The following is a 9,548-nucleotide window of genomic DNA, read 5'->3' on the forward strand; positions in this document are numbered from 1 at the left end:
AGGGTTAATGTATAAAAAGCGTTTGATGGCTCTGGGCTCTTACTTGCTGGAGTTTAGAATGGAGGGGGAATTCATTGAAACCTACTCAATATTGGATAGAGTGGATGTGGACAGAGTGTTTCTTAGGGCCAGAGGGCACAGCCTCAGAATAGCAGGAGGTCCCATTAATACGGAGTTGAGGAGAAATTTCTTTCACCAGAGGGTGGTGAATCTGTGAAATTCATTGCCGCAGACGGCTGAGGAAGCCAAATCATTGGGTGTATTTTAAGTGGAGATTGATGGGTTCTTGATTAATAAAGATTATGGCAACAAGACATGACAATGAGTTGGGAGGGATAAGAAGTCAGCCACGATCAAATGGCAGAGCAGACTCGATGGGCTGAATGGCCTAATTCTGCTCCTATGTCTGATGGTAACATCACAGGTAAAGCAGAGTGCAGGCAGACAGTAATGGGCAGGGGCCACAACAGGGTAGATTGTGAGGTCCAAAGTCCATCTTATCATAGGGGACCATTTAATAGTCTTATAACAGCAGGATAGAACCTGTCCATAAGATTGTAAGAATTAGGCCATTCAGCCCATCGAGTCTGCTCCACTATTTCATCACGGCTGATTTATTATCCCTCTCAACTCCATTCTCCTGCCTTCTCCCCATAACCTTTGACGCCCTAACTAATCAAGATCCTATCACCTCTGCTTTAAGCACATCCAATGACTTGGCCTGCACAGGCACCTGTGGCAATGAATTCCACAGATTCATCCACCCTCTGGCCTAAGAAATGTTTCCACATCTCTTTTCTAAATGGATGTCCCTCTATTCTGAGAGTGTGCCCTATGCTCCTAGACTTCCCCTCTATAGAAACATCCTCTCCACATACACTCTGTATAAACCTTTCAATATTCGGTAGGTTTCAATGAGATCCCCCCTCATTCTTCTGAACTCCAGTGAGCTCAGGCCCAGAGACATCACTGACTCCTCAGCTGTTAACCCTTTCATTCCTGGGATCGTTTTCATGAAGCTCCTCTGGACCTTCTCCAATGCCAGCACATCTTTTACATCCTTGCTTTTATATTCTAGTCCTCTCAAATTGAATGCTAACTTGACATTTGCCTTCCTCACCACCAAGTCAACCTGCAAGTTAACTTTCAGGGAATCCTGCATGAGTTTTGAATTTTCAGCCATTTAGAAACTAGTCCGTGCCTTTATTCCTTCTACCAAAGTGCATGGCCGTACACTTCCCTGCACTGTGTCCATCTGCCACCTCTTTGTCTGTTCTCCCAATCTGCCTATGTCCTTCTGCACACACCCTGCTCCCTCAACACGACCTGCCCTTCCACCTATCTTCGTGTCGTCCGCAAACTTGGCCACAAAGCCATCAATTCCGTCACCCACATCATTGCGATATGTGACCCTTTCACCAGGGCTCATTAGCTAACAGCTAAAAGTCACGTGACTCCATGGTGAGAGGCTACCCTTCATAAACAGTGTACGTCCAGGGTTGGTATGTTTTGGGGTTCAACCAAACAGGAAGATCGTGATGTTCCAGTTAAAGGAACTTCATTTTGAATGAATGCTGTGTAAATCCTGCCCATACACAATTATTGGTAGCCCAAAAAATGACAGATCGTACACCAGCATAAAATTATAAAGTATATGTCCCAAATTATCAACTTTAGCAAACATTTACAGAAAAAGAAAAGCTACAAAGGGCCCACTACAGTTAAACCAGTCCAATGTGCACATAAACATTGAAGCTCATACTGGGGTACTCGGGGGGTGTGTCTCTTATTCACACACTGAACTCACGGTCTGCGTGAAAGCACACGCCATATTCCGAACACCCCTGGAGGACCATCTCGAGGGAACTGGCTCTCTCTCGGGAGTATTATCCCTTCCTCCTTGCAGCCATTCATCTGCACAAAGCGCTTCCTGCAGCAGCGACTCCCCTTCCAATGATATTCTGCGGCATCTTTCCTTGTGCCCCGCTCGGCAGCTCCCGCCAAAAGACCCCAAACCAGACAACCGTCCTTCAGAAAACTCTTCCCCAGAGCTCTCAAGAACTTTCTTTTACACCCCACAATCCTGATTGGCTGACACACATTCCTAAGTTGGACAACATAGCTCCCTATCTTTAGCAAAACATTCTTTCCTGCATGGCACACTGCTTTTACAAAAGCAAACTGCTAAAATGAACTACCTCACAGCAGAGCAGTAGAAATCTTACCCAGGGCATTAGACAGACAACATGAAAGGTAGCGGTGTCAACATCAACCCCTGCCAAACGCCATTAATCGCAGCAGCCAACCGGAAAAGGCAGCCTTTATTCCCACTCTTTCCTCCTGCCAGTCCGTCACGCTTCTATCCATGCTAGAAACTTTCCTGCGATACCACGGGCTCTTACCTTGTTAGGGCAGTCTCATGTGCAGTACCTTGTAAAAGGCCTTCTGAAAATCCAAGTACACAACATCCATTGATTTTCCTTTGTCTATCCTGTCTGTTATTTCCTCAAAGAATTCCAAAAGATTTGTCAGGCAAGAAAACTATGCTGACTTTGGCCCCATTTTGTCACGTGCCTCCAAGTACTGTACCCCGAAACCTCATCCTTAGTAACAAACTGGAACATCTTCCCAACCACTGAAGTCAGGCTAACTAGCCTAGAATTTATTTTCTTCTGCTTCCCCGTCCCCCCCTCCCACCCTCATCTCAAAGAGTGGAGTGATATTTGCAGTTTTCCAGTCTTCTGGAACCATTCCAGAATCTAGCAATTCCTGAAAGATGCCTCCACGAGCTCTTCAGCTACTTCTTTCTGAACCCTGGGGTGCAGTCAATCTGGACCGGGTGACCTAGCTACCTTCAGACCCAGCTTCCCAAACACCTTCTCCTTAGTAAAAGCAATGACGCTTGCTCCTGCCTCTGACACTGTCGTACTTCTGGCATACGGCTAGTTTCTTCCACAGTGAAGAGAGATGTTAAGTTCATCCACCATTTCTTTCTCCGACGTTACTACCTCTCCAGCATCACTTTCCAGCGGTCCAATATCTGGTCTTTATCTCTCTTTTACTCTTTATATATCAGGAAAAAAAACTTTTTGTATCCTCTTATATTATTGCCTGGCTTACCTTCATATTTCAGCTTTTCTCTCTTTATATTGCTTTTTAGCTGCCTTCTGTTGGTTTTTAAAAGCCTCTCACTCCTCTACCTTTCCACTAATTTTTGCTATATTATATGCCCTCTCTTTTGCTTTTACGCTGACTTTTATATAGAACATAGAACATAGAAATCCTTGGCACTTTACAGCTATGGTTGCCTCGTCCTCCTTTTAGAATACTTAATCTGTGGGAAGTATCTGTCCTGAAACTTTCCAAATTGCCCCCAGAAACTCCAGCCATTGCTGTTCTACCATCATTCCTGTTAGCGTTCACTTCCAATCAACTTTGGCTAGCTCCTCTCTCGTGCTTCTGTGATTCCGTCTATTCCTCTGCAATACTGATACATCTGATTTTAACTTCTCCTTCTCAAACTGCAGGGTGAAATCTATTATGTTATTATCACTGTCTCCTAAGGGTTCCTTTACCTTAAGCTCCCTAAACAAATCTGAGTCATTACATAACACCCAATCCAGAATTACCATTCCCCTAGTGGGCTCAACCACAAGCTACGTTAAATAGCCCTTTGTAGGCACTCCACATCCCTCTCTTGGGATCCAGCATCAATCAGATTTTCCCAATCTACCTGCATTTTGAAATCCCTCCTCCCATGACTATTGCAATATTGCCCTTTTTACGTGCCTTTTCTATCTCCCATTGTGATTTGTAGCCTGCATCTTGGGTACTGCTCATATGTTTTTACCCTTAACTCTGCCAGCAAGGATTCTATATCTTACAATCCTATGTCACTTTTTTCTAAGGATTTGGTCTCATTTTTTTTTAACCAACAGAACCACTCCACCCTTTGCCTACCAGCCTATCCAATGTGTATCCTTGGATGTTAAGCTCCCAACTATGATCTTCTTTCAGCCATGATTTAGTGATGCCCACAATGTCATACCTGCCAATCTGTAACTGAGCTACAAGATCATCTGCCTTATTCCATATACCACGTGCATTCAAATACAACACCTTCAGTCCTGTATTCTTCGCCCTTTTGGATTTTGGCCCCCTGTTACAGGTTAACTCATCCCACTGATGGGAATTTTGCCCTATCATCAGCCTGTTCTTCCTGACAGTCTCACTACACACTGCTTCTAGTTGTATACCAACTGCCCCATCCTCAGCCCTATCACACTGGTTTCCATTCCCCTGCCAAATTGGTTTAAACCCTCCCCAACAGCTCTAGCAAACCTGCCTGCAAGGATATTGGGCCCCCTTTTGTACAGGTCATACCTTTCCGAGAAGAGATCCCAGTGATCCGAAAGTGTGAGGCTCTGCCTCCTGCGTCAGTTCCTCAGCCACGCACTCACCTGCCAAATCTTCCTATTCTTACCCTCACTGGCACGTGGCACAGGGAACAATCCGGAGATTACCACCCTGGAAGATCTGCTTTCCAGCTCCCTGTTCAGGACCTCCTCCTTTCTTCCTACCCCTGTCATTGGTGCCAATACGTACCGCAGTCTGCTCACCCTCCCCCTTTAGAAAGCTGTAGACCAGATCCGAGACAACCCCTCACGCTGGCACCTGGGAGGCCACGTACCATCCAAGAGTCTCTATCACATCCACAGAATCTGCCGTCCGCTTCTCTAACTTTGGAATCCCCCTAACACTACTGATCTCCTCTTCTCCCCCGTTCCCTTCTGAGCCGCGGAGACAGACTCTCTGCCAGAAACCTGGCCACTGCAACTTCCCCCTGATAGGTCGTCCCTCCCCAAAATGGTATACTTATTATTGAGGGGAGTGTCTACAGGGGCAGTCTGCGCTGGCTACCTATCCCCCTTGCCCCTCCTGACAGTCACCCACTTCAACTTAGGGCTGCCCATCTCCCCGCAGCTCCTGTCTGTCACCTCCTCATTTCCCCGTATGAGCTGAGGATCAGTGAATTACCGACTGTCCTTGAGCCTGGTAGAGTGTGTTTTCAAACTTTTGCATCTTCTACCCGATGGGAGAAGGGAAAATCGAGGAAATCTGGAGTGGGCTTGTTTACTGAGGCAGGGTCTACGGAGAAGGTCAGTCAGGAATTTGCCATTTTCTGTTGACTGACTTGTACAAGACATCCTCTCTCCCATCCCTGTCGTGGAGTTTGGGACTGCGCCAACCATTCGGTTGGTGTGATGGTCCGGTGTAAAACTTCAAAAGGTTGTGCTCTGGTGTTGGTGTCAAGATCCCTGCCTGCTGAAGAAACGTGATCAAAGTGACTTTGACCACGGAATGATTGTTGGTGACAGACAGGGTGGTCTGAGCATCTCAGGAACTGCTGATCTCCTGAGATTTTCACCCACAACAGTTTCTACAGTTCAGAGAATGGTGTGAAAAAAGTGGCAGTTCTGTGGGTGAACTCACCTTAGTGGATGCGGCCCAGTCCGTCCCTCCCCACCATTGAGCACATCTACAGGGGGCAGTCACAGGAGGGCAGCATCCATCACCAGGGTACCCCACCACCCAGGCCGTGCTCTCTTCTCACTGCTGCCATCAGGAAGGAGGTCCAGGAGCCTCAGGACCCACAACACCAGGATCAGGAACAGTTATTACCCCTCAACCATCAGGCTCCTGAACCACTGGGGATAAATTGAAATGTTCCCACAACCTATTGATTCACTTTCAAAGACTCTTCATCTCATGTTCTTTATATTTATTGCTTAATTTTTCCCCTTTTTGCATTTGCATGGTTTGCTGTCTTCTGCACGTTTGTTATTGGGTGCGACCTTTCATTGATTTCAACGTGTTTCACTGTGTACGCCCGCAGGAAAATGAACCGCAGGGTTGGCGTAGATGCACTTTGATAATAAATAAATTTACTTTGAGAAGGGTCAGGGGAGAATGGCCAGACTGGTTCAAGCTGACAGGAAGGTGACAGTAACTCAAATAACCATTTGTTACAACAGTGGTGTGCTGATGACCCTTTTATAGTCATAGTCATACTTTATTGATCCCGAGGGAAATTGGGTTTCGTTACAGTTGCACCAACCAAGAATAGAGTATAAATATAGCAATATAAAACCATTAATAATTAAATAGTAATGTGTAAATTATGCCAGGAAATGAGTCCAGGACCAGCCTATTGGCAGGCTGTCTGACCCTCCAAGGGAGGAGTTGTAAAGTTTGATGGCCACGGGCAGGAATGACTTCCTATGATGCTCTGTGCTGTATCTCGGTGGAATGAGTCTCTGGCTGAATGTACTCCTGTGCCCACCCAGTACATTATGTATTGGATGGGAGACATTGTCCAAGATAGCATGCAACTTGGACAGCATCCTCTTTTCAGACACCACCGTCAGAGAGTCCAGTTCCATCCCCACAACATCACTGGCCTTACGAATGAGTTTGTTGATTCTGTTGGTGTCTGCTACCCTCAGCCTGCTGCCCCAGCACACAACAGCAAACATGATCGCACTGGCCACCAGAGAAATGGACATGTTGTGAATGCACAACATGTCAAACCATGAAGTGGATGGGCGACAGCAGCAGAAGACCACAGACATATAGTACACTCAGTGACCACTTGGTCAGGCACTGAAGATGCCTAATAAGGTGGCCACAGAGTAATTAAATGGGAATAAACCAATACCACTACATGAATGCATTCAGAGGCAGAGACAATGCATTGTATAGAGATATAGAAGTTTTATTTATTGTATATATTTATTTCAACATTCTCAGTCTCCGCAATGCTTTTATTCTCCACCTTCTGCCACCCAGTTCTGCCTGAGACCTCGTGCCCCACATCGAGTGTGGTGGGGCGGTAAGAAAGGACCAGCAATTCCCCAGAATGATACCCCACCCTCCATGTTCAAAGACCCAGCCGCTCTTCCCTCAGCTGATCAACGTTTCCCCACCTGATCTTCATCCTCAAATGTAAACCTGAGTAGTCGGGGTCAGTAAACTATTCATCTATGGACTGCAGCACATAATTACTTTCCAACAAAGCCAAACTCATCACTGGGATTAACTCCCTCTACACCGTCCCATCACACACTCCCGGGGTCAGACACAGAGTGAAGCTCCCTCTACACTGTCCCATCACACACTCCCGGGGTCAGACACAGAGTGAAACTCCCTCTACACCGTCCCATCACACACTCCCGGGGTCAGACACAGAGTGAAACTCCCTCCGCACTGTCCCATCACACACTCCCGGGATCACACAGAGTGAAGCTCCCTCTACACTGTCCCATCACACACTCCTGGGGTCAGACAGAGTGAAGCTCCCTCTACACTGTCCCATCACACACTCCCGGGGTCAGACACAGAGTGAAGCTCCCTCTACACTGTCCCATCACACACTCCCGGGGTCAGACACAGAGTGAAGCTCCCTCTACACTGTCCCATCACACACTCCCAGGGTCAGACACAGAGTGAAGCTCCCTCTACACTGTCCCATCACACACTCCCGGGGTCAGACACAGAGTGAAGCTCCCTCTACACTGTCCCATCACACACTCCCGGGGTCAGACACAGAGTGAAACTCCCTCTACACCGTCCCATCACACACTCCCGGGGTCAGACACAGAGTGAAACTCCCTCTACACCGTCCCATCACACACTCCCGGGGTCAGACACAGAGTGAAACTCCCTCCGCACTGTCCCATCACACACTCCCGGGATCACACAGAGTGAAGCTCCCTCTACACTGTCCCATCACACACTCCTGGGGTCAGACAGAGTGAAGCTCCCTCTACACTGTCCCATCACACACTCCCGGGGTCAGACACAGAGTGGGATTAACTCCCTCTACACTGTCCCATCACACACTCCCGGGGTCAGACACAGAGTGAAGCTCCCTCTACACTGTCCCATCACACACTCCCGGGGTCAGACACAGAGTGAAGCTCCCTCTACACTGTCCCATCACACACTCCCGGGGTCAGACACAGAGTGAAGCTCCCTCTACACTGTCCCATCACACACTCCCGGGGTCAGACACAGAGTGAAACTCCCTCTACACCGTCCCATCACACACTCCCGGGGTCAGACACAGAGTGAAACTCCCTCTACACTGTCCCATCACACACTCCCAGGGTCAGACACAGAGTGAAACTCCCTCCGCACTGTCCCATCACACACTCCCGGGATCACACAGAGTGAAACTCCCTCTACACTGTCCCATCACACACTCCTGGGGTCAGACAGAGTGAAGCTCCCTCTACACTGTCCCATCACACACTCCCGGGGTCAGACACAGAGTGAAACTCCCTCTGCACTGTCCCATCACACACTCCCGGGGTCAGACACAGAGTGAAGCTCCCTCTACACCGTCACATCACACACTCCCGGGGTCAGACACAGAGTGAAGCTCCCTCCACACTGTCCCACTCCCGGGGTCAGACACAGAGTGAAACTCCCTCTACACTGTCCCATCACACACACTCCCAGGGTCTGACACAGAGTGAAGCTCCCTCTTCACTGTCCCATCACACACTCCCGGGGTCAGACACAGAGTGAAACTCCCTCTACACCGTCCTATCACACATTCCCGGGGTCAGACACAGAGTGAAGCTCCCTCCACGTTGTCCCATCACACACTCCCAGGGTCAGACACAGAGTGAGGCTCTCTCCACTCTGTCCCATCACATACTCCCAGGGTCAGACACGGAGTGAAGCTCCCTCTGCACTGTCCCATCACACATTCCCGATTTCAGACACAGAGTGAAGCTCCCTCTACACTGTCCCATCACACACTCCCGGGGTCAGACACAGAGTGAAACTCCCTCTACACTGTCCCATTACACACACTCCCAGGGTCAGACACAGAGTGAGGCTCCCTCCACACTGTCCCATCACACACACTACCAGGATCAGACACAGAGTGAAACTCCCTCTACACTGTCCCATCACACACTCCTGGGGTCAGACACAGAGTGAAGCTCCCTCCACTCTGTCCCATCACACACTCCCGGGATCAAATAGAGAACGAAGCTCCCTCCACACCACTCCCTGGGTCAGACAGAGAGTGAAGCTCCCTCCACATTGTTCCGTCACACACTCCTGGGTCAGATAGAGAGTGAAACTCCCTCCACACACGGTGTTCCTACCTGGGGTCCATGAACTCCATCGGCTCCGTGGCATAAAAAAGATTGGGAATCCCTGTACTACACTGTCCCATCACAGACTCTCAAGAGTGAGACACAGAGTGGAGTTGTCCCACCAACAATGCTCGGACTGGGGAAAGCACTCAATTCTCTGGAGGGGTCTCTGGAGGTCAGTCCTGACCCTCAACCCCTGTTGACCCCAACGCCCCACTGGGTGGTCCCATAGAGAGATGGCATGCATTGTGCAAACCCTAACACCCCGGCCAGGCTAATAGCACCAAGCATTGAAGTGACCCTTGACCCCACCCTTTCTCCCACCCACCCTGCAGCAAGCTACCCCAGCAAAACCCACCCCAAGCCAGCGGGGCC

The sequence above is a fragment of the Mobula hypostoma genome, chromosome 2 (assembly GCF_963921235.1).
Source record: "Mobula hypostoma chromosome 2, sMobHyp1.1, whole genome shotgun sequence".
In the NCBI taxonomy this organism is placed as follows: Eukaryota; Metazoa; Chordata; class Chondrichthyes; order Myliobatiformes; family Myliobatidae; genus Mobula; species Mobula hypostoma.